At 38.3% G+C, this 17487-nt stretch overlaps 1 protein-coding gene across 1 annotated transcript in view; it reads right to left on the bottom strand.

The window, feature by feature from the left end:
• Positions 1-17487, bottom strand: part of clstn2a (calsyntenin 2a) — a 174558-nt gene that overhangs the window by 76092 nt on the left and 80979 nt on the right. The window lies entirely within an intron of this gene.

Genomic DNA, 17487 nt, shown 5'->3' with positions numbered 1-17487 from the left:
CAGTGCAAATGGTGACAAATCCTGATTAATTAATTTGAAAATTGTGATTAATCTGATTAAAATGTTGTAATCATTTGGCATCCCTAGTAATTATGGTATTGACACAAATGTGTATTTTCCATAGAAAAAATGTGGGTTGTCTGGAGATTGATCCAACAAGTGGTTTCCTCTCTCCAAGTATGTCAGAGCCTTTCTACCTGTCACTCACAGACACCAATGCAGAAACTGCAGAACCATTTCAAGAAAATGGTTGAAAGGAGTAGTAATACAGTGTAATATTTCTTTGTAGGAGACCCACCTGGCTAACATTACAATTAGGGATGTCCGATATTGGCTTATTTGCTGAAAACCCATATGCCGATATTGTCCAACTCTCTATTTCTGATATAAGATATCTGATTCCCATATAAGCAGATACCAATACCAATATGTGTAACATGACTTATCACATACTACAGTATTAATTGTCCCTGTACCCTAGAAACCGCCCATGAATGATACGGGAAAAGGCCGAAATGATACTGTGTCAAAGCCCAGGGCAGTGATACTGATAAAATATAGAGTTTAACCATGTCCAGTATCAGCCCCCGTAGCTGTCCACGCAGAGTGCGCTGCTCTGGTATCGTGCCCGTGAAACAACCAATCAGAGAACAGCGCACGAGTGCTTCTGCAGTCACCAAAAAACCCAAACTTGATTAATGGAACTTTAATTGTCAGACATTGATAAGATAAGACTGTTGATAAAATATTATTGTTGAAATATTTTTGCAATTGTTGTGTTTACACTGTTTAGATATAATACATGTAATAAACTTTTTCTTTTTCTGGAAACAAAATGGTCTTTTGATTAAATAGTACGTGATAATAAGCTCATGATTAAATAGTATGTGATAATAAGATCATCACATGGTTTGTCTGGTATCAGGCCCAGTATCATGCCCCCGCGTGCCAGTATCAGCCCTCGACAATCAGCTGATACTGACACTTGGGGGCATGATACCTGGCCTGATACCAGACAAACCATGTGATAACCTATAAATATCTCCTGTGGTGGAATAAACACATCAAATATAGTTTTTCATTATCGGGAAAGAAATCTGATACCGATATCACATTTTGATACTTAATTATCGAACAGCCCTAAGTTGGGAATACAGTATGTCGTAAAGGAGCCACTACTCACAACGCCCCCTATACTGCAATAGCAGACTAAAATGAAAATGTCAGCAGGAAAACTGCAGCCTGTCTTGTTTCTACACCACAAGTAAAGAACGGGTTTGGCTCTGAAGTCAACGTATTACAGATCTCAACCTTGGAGTGGAGAAAGTTGGAAAAGAAAAGAAATTTAGAAAGAAAGTTAAAAGCCTTTGCAGTGATGTTCCGTGTGCATAGGAGGTGATGTAAGAATGTGTGATAGGCGCACTGTAGCTCGGGCTTAGCTTTTGGCTTTGACACAACCAAAACAATCATGTAAAAGATGTACGGAGCTGCAGTTGATCGTTGGGTTGGCACACCAGAAACTGAAGTGCACTTTTATTATAAAATGTCCCCTTCAAAGAATCAGGATAGAGTGGAAAACAACAACTGCAATGCTACTCTCTTGCTCTCGTTGTGTTAAAAAATGCTTCAAAACAATAAAAAAAAACGCCTTTCTTTCCGCAAAATGCCTTGCCCTTTAAGTGTAGTCTGCGAACCCTGCATGAGCTGAAATGTCTCAATGAATTGTGCTGCAAAAAGCAGCTGAAAGGAATCCGGCATTTCTCTGTATTCTCTCGTGTGCTCTCTCTCCCTCGTGTGCGTTTACAGTCGCTTGATGAGGCTTCTGTATCTTGACAGGCCAATTAGATGCCGATTTGCATATCTTCTTTGCACCATTTTCCTTGTTCATGTGAGCATAAAATAGGATAATCTGGCTTTTGAACCTTCAGAGTCACTCAAACTAACTTCATCATCCATGACCCCCCCCGGCCCCTCCTATTCACAGTAACCCGCTCAATGTTGCTGAGTCGCCTCGTTTGCATAATTATTTTATCTGCACATTGTGTGCATCCTCTCAACTATATCAGCCCTCATCATTGCCGGTATCTAACTTCCCGTAAGTGAAAGAAGATCAGCCACACTTAAAAGAAGCTAATAGAAATTCATAGCGTATTGCTTGCTTTTACCCCAACTACACCTAACTACATAGAGCACTAGAGCAGGGCTGGGGAGACTTATTATATCCTAAAATGGTTGGTCTTGCTTTAAAACATACACAGATAAAAGGGCCCTTATGGAAATACATGTTCAAATATGTAGCTTCCATGGCTCTCTTAGCCAAAAAAGGTTCCTGACCCCTGCTCTAGAAATGCATGAATTCTTTGTTTATTCTTAGTTAATTGGCTCCAGACCCCACCGTGATAAGTGAATTATTGAACTTGGATTGGAAAACAGCATAGAAAACCTGTTTATGACTTTATAATAACGTTTTTTTTAACTTAATTAGAGCCCTCTAGACATGAAGTAACACCCCTATAGTCACCTTTACACTTCTATTACCCAAGATTAAAAAAACAATTCAAGCATGAGGGTTACGTTTTAGCTCGGTGTGGCTTATTATGAGGTTATTAGTGGGTTATTAGGACGCAGGCCCCACAGCGAGGAGACCCGGGTTCCATTCCCCCCTCGAGCATCTCTGTGTGGAGTTTGCATGTTCTCCGGGTACTTTGTTCCCTTCCACATTCCAAAAACATGCTAGGTTAATTGGCCACTCCAAATTGTCCATAGGTATGAATGTGAGTGTGAATGGTTGTTTGTCTATATGTGCCCTGTGATTGGCTGGCCACCAGTCCAGGGTGTACCCCGCCTCTCGCCCGTAGACAGCTGGGATAGAAAATGAATGAATGATTCACATCTGCAATAAAAGTCTGTTGCTCCAGAAATCAAGTCTGAAAATTACAGTAACATTACTGACACCTAGTAACCAAATATCAATTACAGAATATTTGAATGCATATTCTGAATGCCTTGTATATGTATTTCAGTTCATTTTGCCCTTTTTGTGCTTGAAAATGCTTAATTGAGGCAAAAAATGTACAATTTGTTCATTCATTCATTTTCTACTGAGGATTGTAGGGGGTGCTGGAGCCTATCCCAGCTGTCTTCGGGCGAGAGGCGGGGTACACCCTGGACTGGTGGCCAGCCAATCACAGGGCACATATAGACAAACAACCATTCACACTCACATTCATACCTATGGACAATTTGGAGTGGCTAATTAACCTAGCATGTTTTTGGAATGTGGGAGGAAACCGGAGTACCCGGAGAAAACCCACGCATGCACGGGGAGAACATGCAAACTCCACACAGAGATGGCCGAGGGTGGAATTGAACCCTCGTCTCCTAGCTGTGACGTCTGCGTGCTAACCACTTGAACGCTGTGCAGGCCACAATTTGTTCAATATGCATATATTTTGAGTAATAATAGGCTGTATTCAACCACAGAACAGCATGATTTATGAATGAATGTATATTTTAAAAAGCGTAATAGAGTAAAGCGGTGATATTTGAAGAGCGTCGCAGGACCAGCCAAGACAGGACAAAAAGTGTGAAAATACAGCATACACAGTACATAGCATGTGATCCCATGTAAAGTAGAACTGCAGCATTTCTATTTGTCTCCATTACAGTTTGCTCTGGGAGCTTCTGGAACTCGCCAGCATTCTGTGCAAACCAGATAGGCGCCACTAACTGCAATAAGTGTGACGGCCACTGATGCTCACTCCAACTCATTCACTCACATCTCTGGCCATGCAAAAATGACTCATATTAATTAAAGGCAGAAAAAAGCTGTTGCCGTACAGTGGCTTCCATTCACAGGGATCCCGTACGACACTGTAGTTAAGTTAATGATGTGCAGGATGTCACCGTGAGGCCGTTAGCCACATGACATTTCAACAAATGTAGCTCACATTGTGGCTGGCAAACACTTACAGCTCTTGTTGAGACTCTTGTTATTGTAGTTTATCTTTTAAATGGGCTAGAAAAGGGCACCGGGGTTTTATGACTTAATTATTCTCTCTCTGATATTACTCCTACAACAGTAATGCAACATTATGTATTGTGAATGCAATAGTTTACTTTTGGAATACCCATATATATATTATTGTTATGTTTATACCAGGGGTCTCAAACTCAATTTACTTGGGGGCCACTGGAGCTCGGGTCTGGGTGAGACTGGGCCGCATCAGGTTTTCCAAAAAAAAAAAAAAAAACGCATTTATTAAAAACAGAAAAATTAACATACTTTGCTTTGGTTTCGATTTTCTACAAGAAATATCTTGTAGAAAATATCTTATCTTACTTTTTATTTTTCTACACAAAATAAGATGAAAAGTAATTCAGGAATAAAGAAAGTCAATCAATCAGTAATAAATAAATAAATATAATAATAATAATAAAAGGGCAAATAATAAAAACTTAAGAAACCACATATAGTTGGTGGGTAGACAAATGATTTTTTTCAGATTAAAATGAACAAAGCATTATTAGAGCCCTGTAGACATGACAAAAAACGACTATAGTCACATTTATACTCTTTTTATTTACAACATATTGCGCAACTGCAGGGTCTTGAGACACATGCTAACTCGCAAACTAGAGAGCTAGCGACCTAAACGGTAGCCTTCAAGTTATTTCCTTTAAACTTAAATAGCCAAAAACGTACCACTTCCACACGGATAGGGAGGATAACTATTAACAGTTATTTAACCTTTAACATGAACATTAATCAAATGTAATATTTCTTTCTGTGTACATGATACCACACAGCATCCACATTAAACTTTCATATCAAGGCGGGGGCCTCAAACTAGTGTCCTGCGGGCCACATTTGGCCCGCGGGCCGCGTGTTTGAGACCCCTGGTTTACACGCAGCCTCTAGAAAAGAAGGGCACTAAACAGAAAAAAGATTTACATCAAATCCTCAATAGAGTATAAAATCGGCAGCCACAAATGAAAGGTAATCAAGCCTTTGCTCATTTAAGCAGACTGTTTCATAAACTCTCTTCTCCTGGAACAGGCTCATTTGGCTATAATCATTATCACTACACAAAAAGAATATGAGGGCCATCATGGAACAAAAACTCATTTGATTCATTTTTGAATATATTTTCACCTCTGAGGTAGATGTGCTTTTCTTTGACATTTCATTTGGGTAAGTCTGAATTTAATTAACATTTGGAGGATAAAATGTTACAGTCTTCCCCCATTACAGTCATTTCATCAAATTATATTTTACAATGTCCTCTTCTTAGGTCTTGTATAGACGGAGAAATTAAAATGAGAGGAGAGACATAGTTTGAACGTTTCAAAAACCGCATTCATATTATCATGTTTGGCATTACCATCTATAAAATACTGAGGGTAATTTGCTTTCTTGGACGCCCCCACTCCCTCTAATGTAATAATTGAATATAGTATTATTTCTTAGACACTCTCAAAACTTAACTTCTTTTTATACGCCATGGACTTAAAATGGCAGATAAAGACAAATTATTAAATTTAAAATATAAACCTTATTTAATCTTCATTAAACAGACATTAAGGCCAAGTAAAAAAGGCCCCCAACATCGAAAGCTTTAAGTCTCGTCTTAAAACCCACTTTTATTTTCTGGCTTTTAACTCGGAGTGAGTCGTATGGTCGTATGTGTCTTTTAGTTCTTTCATTTTATTTTAATTGGATTTATGTTTTTTACTTTTATTGCTTTGCTTCTTGTTTTTATATTATTTTAATATCTATTTTACTATTTTATTTCTTATTTGATCTTTTTGTTTTGGATTCAATTCAATTTGTACCTTTATTTATTTATTGTATTTATTGTATTTTAGTTTATTTATTTTTATTTTATTTTTTATTTTACTAGTCTATGCAGCATTTTGGAAACTCTGTTTATAAAATGTGCTGTATAAATAAAGTGGATTGGATTGGATTAGCTTAAAGTACTGAACATGATTGATTGGTTAATGAATTTTATGGAAAGTAATTCTGGTTCAAAAATTATTATTTTGCATGGTCAATTTTTTTTTTTTTGTTTGACATGAGCACTGATGAATAGATACGTATGTATTCATCCTACATAGCTTTTATTTCAGCCGGAACCTTCCGTTTGAATGACACGCACATACACATTGGAAAGCTTCGAGATGAAACCCTTTTAATGCACAACACAATCATCAAACTTCCTTACTTTTTCATCCAAGTCACAGGCCTTTTAGTGTAAATGCAGCCACAGTGTTCCAGGAATGCTGCAGCTATTTTTATGGTTTGTAGATTGAAGTCAGCCCTTAAAAGAGCATACAGACTGTGTGATGTTGTGCATCTCTCTCTCTCTTTGCAGACCTCCCTCGCCATTAACTCACAAACTCAAGAGTGCTGGCCACAGAGCTGCGACGGCTCCACAAAGGCAAAGAGGACATGCAGGGAAGGAACAAACGAGGCGGACAAAGACACATTTCCACCTCCCCTGCCGAGCAGACGGACACCTGCCTGGTCACTTCACTCCTCTAATTTGATGGCTAATGACCTTATGCCATAGCTGAAACCGTTCTTGTCTTTCATCTCCTTTCTACCTCTCTTTTGTACCATACCATGATAGACAGAACAGGTCTACACTCACAGCACTGCGGCTGAAAGCACCCAGCAGAGACGTTGATGGAGAGTTACAGCTGCTGGGCTGCTTTCATAATGTGTCAGATGCCGGTGACATGTTACAAGGCCAATAACACACAATAAAAGTTAGTGCAAATACCATGCGGTGCCGTGGTAATGCTATCATTTATCTGGAACATGCATACTTGTTACATTTGAATATGTTGCATGTTACAAATCACAATTGCAAAATGTCCAAAATGGAGAAGGAAGAAGCAAAGCTTATTTAATCCTACCAAGTCTCTGTCCCGTATCATTCATTGCCGGGGTGCTGGAGCCTATCCCAGCTGACTTTGGGTGAGAGGCAGGTTGGACTGGCCAATCACAGGGCACATATAGACAAACAACCATTCACACTCACATTCATACCTATGGACAATTTGGAGTCGCTAATTAACCTAGCATGTTTTTGGAACGCATGCACGGGGAGGGCATGCAAACTCCACACAGAGATGACCGAACTCAGGTCTACTAGCTGTGTAGCCTGCGTGCTAACCACTCGGTCACCGTGCAGCCAGTCACGTATCAATCAATTGATATTGATTGATATTGATATTGACCAGTTTACATAATCCCCATGAGGGTCACGGGGTTATGCTGGAGCCTATCCCAGCTGATTTTGGGTGCGAGGCTGGTCGCCAGCCAATCGCAGGACATACAGACAAATATGTTTTGGGAATAAATACTGTATAAATACATTATATACTTTCATAATGAATGTATATACAGTACTTTAGTACTTGACAGAAACATTGTTTGATAATGAGTGAGTACAAACAATGTAATACTTCAGTAGTATATTTGACATACACTCAAAAAATATATGAACGCAACACTTTCTTTTTTTGCTACCATTTTATTTGAGCTGAACTCAAAAAACAAAAAGTTTTTCTATGGACGCAAAAGGCCTCTCTCTCTCTCTCTCTCTCTCTCTCAAATATTGTTTAGAAACTTGTCTAAGTCTAAGTGTGTTAGTGAGCATTCATCGTTCAACGTTATGACCGCACAGGTGTGCCTTAGTTTGGCCACAATAAAAGGCTACTCCAAAATGTGCAGTTTAAATGCATCTGAGGTGGTCCAGGTCACACCATTTGCCTCAAATACCATATCATTCCAAACATGCTCGCTATTTTCAAAATGCCATCAATAAAATGCACCCGTGTTTGTTGTCCATTACAACCTCACCTACCCAACCCATAACCCCACTGCCACCAGAGGCCACTCCATCCACAACACAGGTGCATTTTACTGTTTTGATGGCATTTCGAATGCAAAGAGATACTGTAGGCCAGGGGTCTCAAACACGCGGCCTGTGGGCCAAATGTGGCCCGCAGGACACTAGTTTGAGGCCCCCGCCTTGATATGAAAGTTTAATGTTAGTGCGGCCCGCACAAGTTTGATATGGATGCTGTATGGTATCATGTACCCAGAAAAAATTATTACGTTTGATTAATGTTCATGTTAAAGGTTAAATAACTGTTAATAATTATCCTCCCTATCCGTGTGGAAGTGGTAAGTTTTTGGCTTTTTAAGTTTAAAGGAAATAACTTGGAGGCTACCGTTTAGGTCGCTATCTCTCTAGTTTGCGAGTTAGCATGTGTCACAAGACCCTGCAGTTGCGCAATATGTTGTAAATAAAAAGAGTATAAATGTGACTATAGTCGTGTTTTGTCATGTCTACAGGGCTCTAATAATGCTTTGTTCATTTTAATCTGAAAAAATAATTTGTCTACCCACCAACTATATGTGGTTTCTTAAGTTTTTATTATTTGCCGTTTTATTATTATTATTTATTTATTACTGATTGATTGATTTTCTTTATTCTTGATCTTACTTTGCGTAGAAAAATTAAAAGTAAGATATTTGAGAACAGTGGAATGTTTTATCAGAGCTTTTCTTGTAGAAAATCGGAACCAAAACAAAGTTTATTAATTTTTCTGTTTTTAATAAATGCGTTTTTTTTTTTTTTGTAAAACCTGATGCGGCCCAGCCTCGCCCAGACCCTAGCTCCAGTGGCCCCCAGGTAAATTAAGTTTGAGACCCCTGTTGTAGGGCCATTGCGGTGTCATTCATCCATGACCATCAACTCATTTTGGAGCATGATATTGTGCTGTCCCATGCTGAAAAATTCCCGGAAGCGCAGAACATCCCGGTGTTTGCATGGGCAGCACAATCATCCGACATGTCGCCCGACACTGGATCGGTATGTACAGGGGCAACCGGTGGTCACAGCAGATGCTGACAGCTTTTCTGACCCCTCCAGGCCGCCCCCAATACAGACAATATAAAATCAACTCAAATAACAATATTTTTGTTTTGGGATATAGTAGTATTGAGAGAGAGAAAGAACAGTTTTGGTTCCAGTATTGACCTGTGAGGTACGCCACATGATACATTTAAGCAAACAGATGTATATTTTCCTGGTTTCTTTGTTTAAAACTAACCCTCTCACTTCAAAAGTACTATTTTGTTAATGAAGATATTGTAATTAATTGTATCAATTGGATTTTGTTAGATCCATAAATACTGCAGCATAAATCTCTAAAATATCAGACTGCACTTCCGGAATAACAAACAAAAAACAGACTCAAATTGTTGATTAACTTCTTTTTATACACCATGGACCTAAAATGGCAGATAAAGACAAATTATTTAATCTAACACAAAAATATGGACTCAAAACAAATGAAACTAATAAATTATTAAAAATGTTACTATGGATGATGTATGATTATAAATTCTGCGGAGGTAGAGCCACCACTTTCTTCCTCTTCTTCACTGACACTCACAACACATATGCAAAATATGTTGTAAGTTTAAAGCCAATATGTTTGCCATTAACTCTACGGGCAATTAACTAGCTATCACTTTTACAGTAACCCTTCTACTTTAGCAAAACAACCAATGAAAATCTTTGTGTCAATCAGACCACACTCACTTTGTTTTGGGAAAGGTTGAAGAGTCACCTTAAAGAGGGCAGCAGATCAGTGATAATTACTTTTTTTTATTATTATTATATTTATTTGGGCAAATACACGAAACACCACAGTGCATCTCCCACACCAATCAAAATATAACTCCATTATTTACAGTTGTATTCAACTATCTGATAACAAGCCCAAAAGGAGTAGGCTGAAGCAAAAGCTTATAAATGCCTACCCCTTTTTGCAAGATATAATCATGTTCATGCCACTGTCTTGTTTTCCCCTGTTATTATCATTTTAATATTATTATTGTTATTATCATGATCATTATTGTTATAATCTTTATCATTATTACCATCATTATAATCATCATTAATAATACAATTTTCATCATTATAGTTAACAATTTTTGGATTTTTTTATTATTATTTAATTTTACAGACTTCATTGCTTCTCGTAGAGTGCTGTATCATTCCATCTGTTTTTTTCTGAAATCCGCAGTATTTGTGCTTTTGTTGTCAATTTATTAGCCCACCTTTTTTGCAACATTTACATATGATTTTCTGGATTGCATGTGTCTAATCCTGTGCATTAAAAAAACAAGAACTTGAGACTGTGTCTGAACAGGTGACCAACCCAAACATCAGTTTCTTCTTGTTAAGCCCTACCTGAGGTTTTTAGATGTGTTTATTAGTTTGTGTGTGTCTAGTCTTGTGCATTAAAAAGCAAGGTTTTACCGATGACCAGCTCCAGACCCAGTCTTCACTTGCTGTGCCTAATCTGGGTTGTTTGTTTGCATTGTATTTTATTTTAATGGTTGTTGTATTTTGAGGTATGTAGATAATGTTTTTAAATGAGTATTTTAAATCACCACCTTTCTTTGTTTTATCATCAACAACCAATTGTTGCAAACTGTCTTGCTGTCCATTATTACTATTTTTTTGTAAAGTAATGATGATTAATGATAATAACAATGATATTATCTCTATATTTATGTATGATTAGCCTAGGTACCTCTACCAATTTATAGTTGCAAGGGTATTAAGGTGGTATTCTTACGTTTCTCATATCAGTCAATCAGAGATTCCAGCAGAAATGACAAGACAGTAGAATGATCACTATTAAAATACCATTCCCACTTATATTTATAATCAGACACTTTTGTTGTACTATGTCACATTTCATTGAATTTACAACTGAATTAGATTCAGTAGTGCCACCAATGTAGACAGGTTTTTTTTTTTCCCAAAAGTTAATGTAATCCTGATCAACAATAGTTTTTTCTATGGCTACCGACAAACAAGCAAACAGAATAATGAGTAACATTTAGAGAAGAGAAAGAATATATATATATATATATATATATATATATATATATATATATATATATATATATATGCAACTTTGACCTGTGTTTTGTCTATGGGGAAACAATATTATCTTATATTTGGGTCAATACAGTATTTGAACTGTATTCTGCCATATTGCAATACTGTGATGCATTACTGCCGCAATTGCACAATGTTCAGAAAGAGGACAGAGCCATGAGCTCATGCAAAGCCATTACATGAATTCTGAAATATTATGATTGGAAAACATGTTTCAGAACATTGAGCAATTTCCTTCGATGAAAAAAAAAATCCCAAATGGGAACTGGCCTAGAAAATTGCATTGCATGCATCGGAATAACTATCCATGTTCCTTTTTGGAAACTACTTCTGAAGATGCTCACATTATTTTGTTGCCCATATGTCTGTTCCACATTTTCCTCTCCAGCTACTTTTAGTCCATTACCATGAGGAAATAGTGCACCACGGCACATTATTCTGGTACCATGACAAATGGGGGGAACGTGTGCCTGTTGACTGTGGTGCTGAGATAAAGCATAGGCAGATGAAACAGGTTTTTTCACAGCAACCTCCAGTCCACTGCAACCATCCCTCATGTTAATGTGATTGAGAGGGCTTGCTCGGTGCACAGGCCTCGACCCACACACCTTTGCATGAGGTGTGGGCACGGAGGATGAAGGATGCCTTTGTGGCATGGAGTAATAATTTCTCCCTACACATATTCTTTAAGTTAGGGCCACTGTAGGCAGTTGAAATGAAACATGGGGGGGTCGGGCAATGGACAAAGCATGAGTCAAAAAATGGGGCAAGTAAATCCAATCAGTGATATTCCCGTGGGGCAAGTGCACTTTGGCATGCCATACTGCCAAGAGTTTTTTTAAAAGCGGTTCTTGTTGGGTGTTGGTAAAACACGGACTGCGTAATTCCGGTGGTAATTTGCAAACCAATCCTTGCAAATCTTGAAATGGACCAATCAGAATCCTTTATTTGACCGCAGTCCACAGTCCACGTTTTACCCACACCCGTTCTTGTTCGCGATCAACCAATCAGTGATGGTTGACTAGGAAAACATCTATCATGGCGTCCCTGCCAACATGGTCTAATTCTTCAACAACTTGTGAAGGAAAACAGCGAAAAGTGATGAACCAGTGCCTCCTAAACAAGTATTTTATTAGCGGCAGCAAATCAAATGATGGCACAGGTGAGTGAATCACATTGCTGTGACAATTTGAAGTGGTCACAATGAAACACCACCGATTAGATCCAATACCAAGTGCAGATTTTGCACAAGCTACAAAATCTAGCGCTTCCATTTCTCTGTGGATTTTTCTCACCTTTGCTTCACAAATTATTGTTTGACCATTCAGCATTTTTTTCTGGATTAAAAACACTTTACTAGTACACAAATGTGTCTATTCAATAATGTTTCATTGTGGTGCACAACTTATAAATATCACTGCTTACTACGACTACCATGTGTAAGGTAGTATGGCATGCCATGTTAACATACATCTACACCAGGGGTCTCGAACATGCAGCCCGCGGGCCACATGTGGCCCGCAGGACACTAGTTTGAGGCCCCCGCCTTGATATGAAAGTTTAATGTTAGTGCGGCCCGCGCAAGTTTGATATGGATGCTGTATGGTATCATGTACCCAGAAAAAAATGATTACGTTTGATTAATGTTCATGTTAAAGGTTAAATAACTGTTAATAGTTACCCCCCCTATCCGTGTGGAAGTGGTAAGTTTTTGGCTATTTAAGTTTAAAGGAAATAACTTGAAGGCTACCGTTTAGGTCGCTAGTACTCTAGTTTGCGAGTTAGCATGTGTCTCAAGACCCTGCAGTTGCGCAATATGTTGTAAATAAAAAGAGTATAAATGTGACTATAGTCGTGTTTTGTCATGTCTACAGGGCTCTAATAATGCTTTGTTCATTTTAATCTGAAAAAATAATTTGTCTACCCACCAACTATATGTGGTTTCTTAAGTTTTTATTATTTGCCTTTTTATTATTATTATTATATTTATTTATTTATTACTGATTGATTGATTTTCTTTATTCTTGATTTGTTTATTTATTTTTCATCTTATTTTGTGCAGAAAAATAAAAATTAAGATATTTGAGAACAGTGGAATGTTTTATCAGAGCTTTTCTTGTAGAAAATCGGAACCAAAGCACTGAAAAAGTTTGTATATTTTTCTGTTTTTAATAAATGCGTTTTTTTGTTTTTTTTGGAAAACCTGACCCTAACTCCAGTGGCCCCCAGGTAAATTGAGTTTGAAACCCCTGATCTACACAATTTGATCTATTTAATCATGATCTATGTAGGAAAACAACCACAAGAAATGATAATAATGAATAATAATGATGTTTTTAATGTAGAGCCCTGGTTAAACCTTTAAAAAAGGAAAAGTTGTACTAATAAAATGCGTAAGAATGAGAGGGGAGGTAAGTCAAGTGAACAATGCTTGTCTGTGTTTTTGTTCCTTGCAATTAATGTGGAGCCAGAAGGACAGGCCACACCTCTGCAGTAAAACAAAACCAGGATTGATGCGAGTGTCTGTAATGCTCAAGTGAACACCACACACAGGAGCTCACTTGGAACAAGTTGTTGAGGTGGGGAAGAAAGGAGAGGATAGAAGAAATGTGGCATTTGGTATACGAGAGAATGGATGCAGGAGAAGGAGAAAGGAGTGAGATAAAGAGTTGACTGGGAATCCACGAGTGGAAAAGCCTGGGTGTTTGTCTGTCTGTGGACAATTGTAAACAGAGATAGGTCAGGAAGGGGATCGGGTTTGATGCCATTTTTCTTTAGTCTCCTCGGTGGTTATTGTGAGGGTTTCATTGACAACGGCACAGCTCTGCAGCTCCTCTCAAGATATTTCCCCAGAAGTGACCTTCACCATTCAGACAACATGTGTTAATCATATGGGGGGGGGGCAAACTTTTTGTGTATTTGCCGTTTAAAGCTCCCGAGTGTTGTTTTTCAGTCTGCAAGTTAAGCTATTTGACTGATATTTTGTATCAAAAGTATAATTTTGTTTGGAGGTAAAGCATGTAAGGACAATTATGCAAGCGGTTTTACACTCCCCAAGGTCAGCCATTTTGAAAGAGCAGCTCAGACACGGCATAATAAAAGACTAAATAATGTCTTCTGCATTACAACAAAAATATGAGAGAAACACAAAGTCAAATATCCATCTTCCATCGTTGGCTTAATAGAAACCATTTTTGCCACAATGAGCGGTTTAGGCGCTAACTGCCAAAAAGAGTCTTTGTTTGCCTTTGAGTCTCGGAATAATTGATCTAATTACAACAGCGATCTTCGTCTCATTGCCGTCACTGTCAGCTTTGCTATATTCGCATGGTTGCCTCTTGCGAGACGACATAATCAACATCTGAAAGCATCATCTGCCTATGAGTTTCATAATTATGTTCTCCTGTCATTATTACATGTTAACACATTCGGTGGCATATTGGAAGTCTGCCATGCTGCAAGGCAACAAAATCTACCGTATATCAGTATGCTGATTTAAAATGTCCTTTTAAAAAAATGTTTTTATTCAGAGATGAAGATGGAACGTAGGTACGGTGGGGCCCATCCATTTATCCGTTTTCTTCCTTTTATCCGGATCCGGGTCGTGGGGCCAGCAGTCTCAGTAGGGAAGCCAAACTTCCTCTTCCAGTTCTCCCAGGATGACACCAAGGTATTCCTGAGCCAGATGGGAGATATAATCCCTCCAGCGTGCGTCTGTTTACCCCAGGGCCTCCTCCCAGCTGGCCCTGCCTGAAACCCCCACCAGGAAGGCATCCAGGAGACAACCAGACAGGATGCTCGACTCACCTCAAATGGCTCCTCTAAATGCAAAGGAGGAGCAGCTCTACTGTGAGCTCCTGCTGGATGAACGAACTCCTTACCCTATCTTTTACTGTCCGGTACAGTGACCGTATTATTGTACTCAATTTACCTGGGGGCCACTGGAGCTAGGCTCTGGGCAAGGCTGGGCCGCATCAGGTTTTTTTTAAAAAAAAAAAAACGCATTTATTAAAAACAGAAAAATATACAAACTTTTTCAGTGCTTTGGTTCCGATTTTCTACAAGAAAAGCTCTGATAAAACATTCCACTGTTCTCAAATATCTTACTTTTTATTTTTCTGCACAAAATAAGATGAAAAATAAATCAAGAATAAAGAAAATCAATCAATCAGTAATAAATAAATATAATAATAATAATCATAAAACGTCAAATAATAAAAACTTAAGAAACCACATATAGTCGGTGGGTAGACAAATTATTTTTTTCAGATTAAAATGAACAAAGCATTATTAGAGCCCTGTAGACATGACAAAACACGACTATAGTCACATTTATACTCTTTTTATTTACAACATATTGCGCAACTGCAGGGTCTTGAGACACATGCTAACTCGCAAACTAGAGAGCTAGCCACCTAAACGGTAGCCTTCAAGTTATTTCCTTTAAACTTAAATAGCCAAAAACTTACCACTTCCACACGGATAGGGATGATAACTATTAACAGTTATTTAACCTTTAACATGAACATTAATCAAACGTAATAATTTTTTCTGGGTACATGATACCATACAGCATCCATATCAAACTTGCGCGGGCCGCACTAACATTAAACTTTCATATCAAGGCGGGGGCCTCAAACTAGTGTCCTGCGGGCCACATTTGGCCCACGGGCTGTGTGTTTGAGACCCCTGTTGTAGGCGCTGCGCCCATCGGCTTGTCGATCTCACGTTCCGGTATTCTTGGTATTCTCTCACTAGTGAACAAGGTCCTGAGATACTTGAAGATCTCACTACCAAACGGAAGATGCGCAATCATACCTTGCTATGAGAACCATAGCAAGTCTGATCCCAGATTCTTCACACTTCACACTTAGCAAATAGCTAAAGGTCTCAGTCTGAGGAGGCTATCAGGACCACATCATCCGCAAATAGCAGAGGACACCCTCAATGTCGTGACAACACCCTGTTTATAAAAGGTAATAAAAGGTAATGAAAGAGCACACAGACATATATTGTAAATCAGGGGTCTCAAACACACGGCCCACGGGCCAAATGCGGCCCGCAGGACACTAGTTTGAGGCCCCCACCTTGATATGAAAGTTTAATGTTAGTGCGGCCCACGCAAGTTTGATATGGATGCTGTATGGTATCATGTACCCAGAAAAAATTATTACGTTTGATTAATGTTCATGTTAAAGGTTAAATAACTGTTAATAGTTATCCTCCCTATCCGTGTGGAAGTGGTAAGTTTTTGGCTATTTAAGTTTAAAGGAAATAACTTGAAGGCTACCGTTTAGGCCGCTAGCTCTCTAGTTTGCGAGTTAGCATGTGTCTCAAGACCCTGCAGTTGCGCAATATGTTGTAAATAAAAAGTATAAATGTGACTATAGTCGTGTTTTGTCATGTCTACAGGGCTCTAATAATGCTTTGTTCATTTTAATCTGAAAAAAATAATTTGTCTACCCACCAACTATATGTGGTTTCTTCAGTTTTATTATTATTATATTTATTTATTACTGATTGATTGATTTTCTTTATTCTTGATTTGTTTATTTATTTTTCATCTTATTTTGTGTAGAAAAATAAAAAGTAAGATATCTGATAACAGTGGAATGTTTTATCAGAGCTTTTCTTGTAGAAAATTGGAACCAAAGCAAAGTTTTTAAAAAATGTTTGTTTTTAATAAATGCGTTTTTTGGGGTTTTTTTTTGGAAAACCTGATGCGGCCCAGTCTCACCCAGACCCAAGCTCCAGTGGCCCCCAAGTAAATTGAGTTTGAGACCCCTGTTGTAAATATTGCTTATGTTAAGAAATACATAAATGTTCTCCATATATGCCCCCTATTTGAACCATAGCACTTGTATTAGAAGCTCGAAGTGGGTCAAAAGTGCAGATACTTAAGTTGCCGACGCCTACATACAGTACATGTATTGAGCAAGTATGACTTTTTATTTTATTGTATAATGTATTTGATCTGCATTAAGTAATATTTATGCATGAGTGGTCAAGATTGCAGCCTGCGAGCGGTCACAGGTTCAATTCCTGCAATAGATACAGGGGCCGATGGAGCAAATGAGCAGAAACTGAGGTGCCCCTGAGCTGAGAACTTCCAACTTCCCAACTTCCAAAACTAATCCATTTAATTTAACCATGTCAATAAATCATATGCCAATGTGACGAGTGCAATTCAAGCTCTATGAAGCTAAGAATAGTAAAGCAATGTGTGTGTGTGTGTGTGCATGTGGTTGAGCAACTTATCTGTAAAATCTATAGCACGATGTCCAAAGTGCGGCCTAGGGTCAACTAAAAGCAAACTGCATTTATTATTAAAGGGGAAACAAATTCAAACCTAACTTCACTAAGATTAATTAAGTGTATCAGTGTTATAATGCCATTTCCAAAGCTTTGGGACTCCAGTAAACCACAGCGAGAACCATGATCCACAAATGGCAAAAACATGTGGGGAGCTTCCCGGGAGTTGCCGGTC

This window comes from Doryrhamphus excisus, linkage group LG6, assembly GCF_037039965.1.
Source record: "Doryrhamphus excisus strain RoL-2023G ecotype Guam linkage group LG6, RoL_Dexc_Guam_v1.1, whole genome shotgun sequence".
NCBI classification, from domain to species: Eukaryota; Metazoa; Chordata; class Actinopteri; order Syngnathiformes; family Syngnathidae; genus Doryrhamphus; species Doryrhamphus excisus.
Note: the sequence above shows the minus strand (reverse complement) of the source record. Positions and strands in the feature narration are given on the sequence as shown.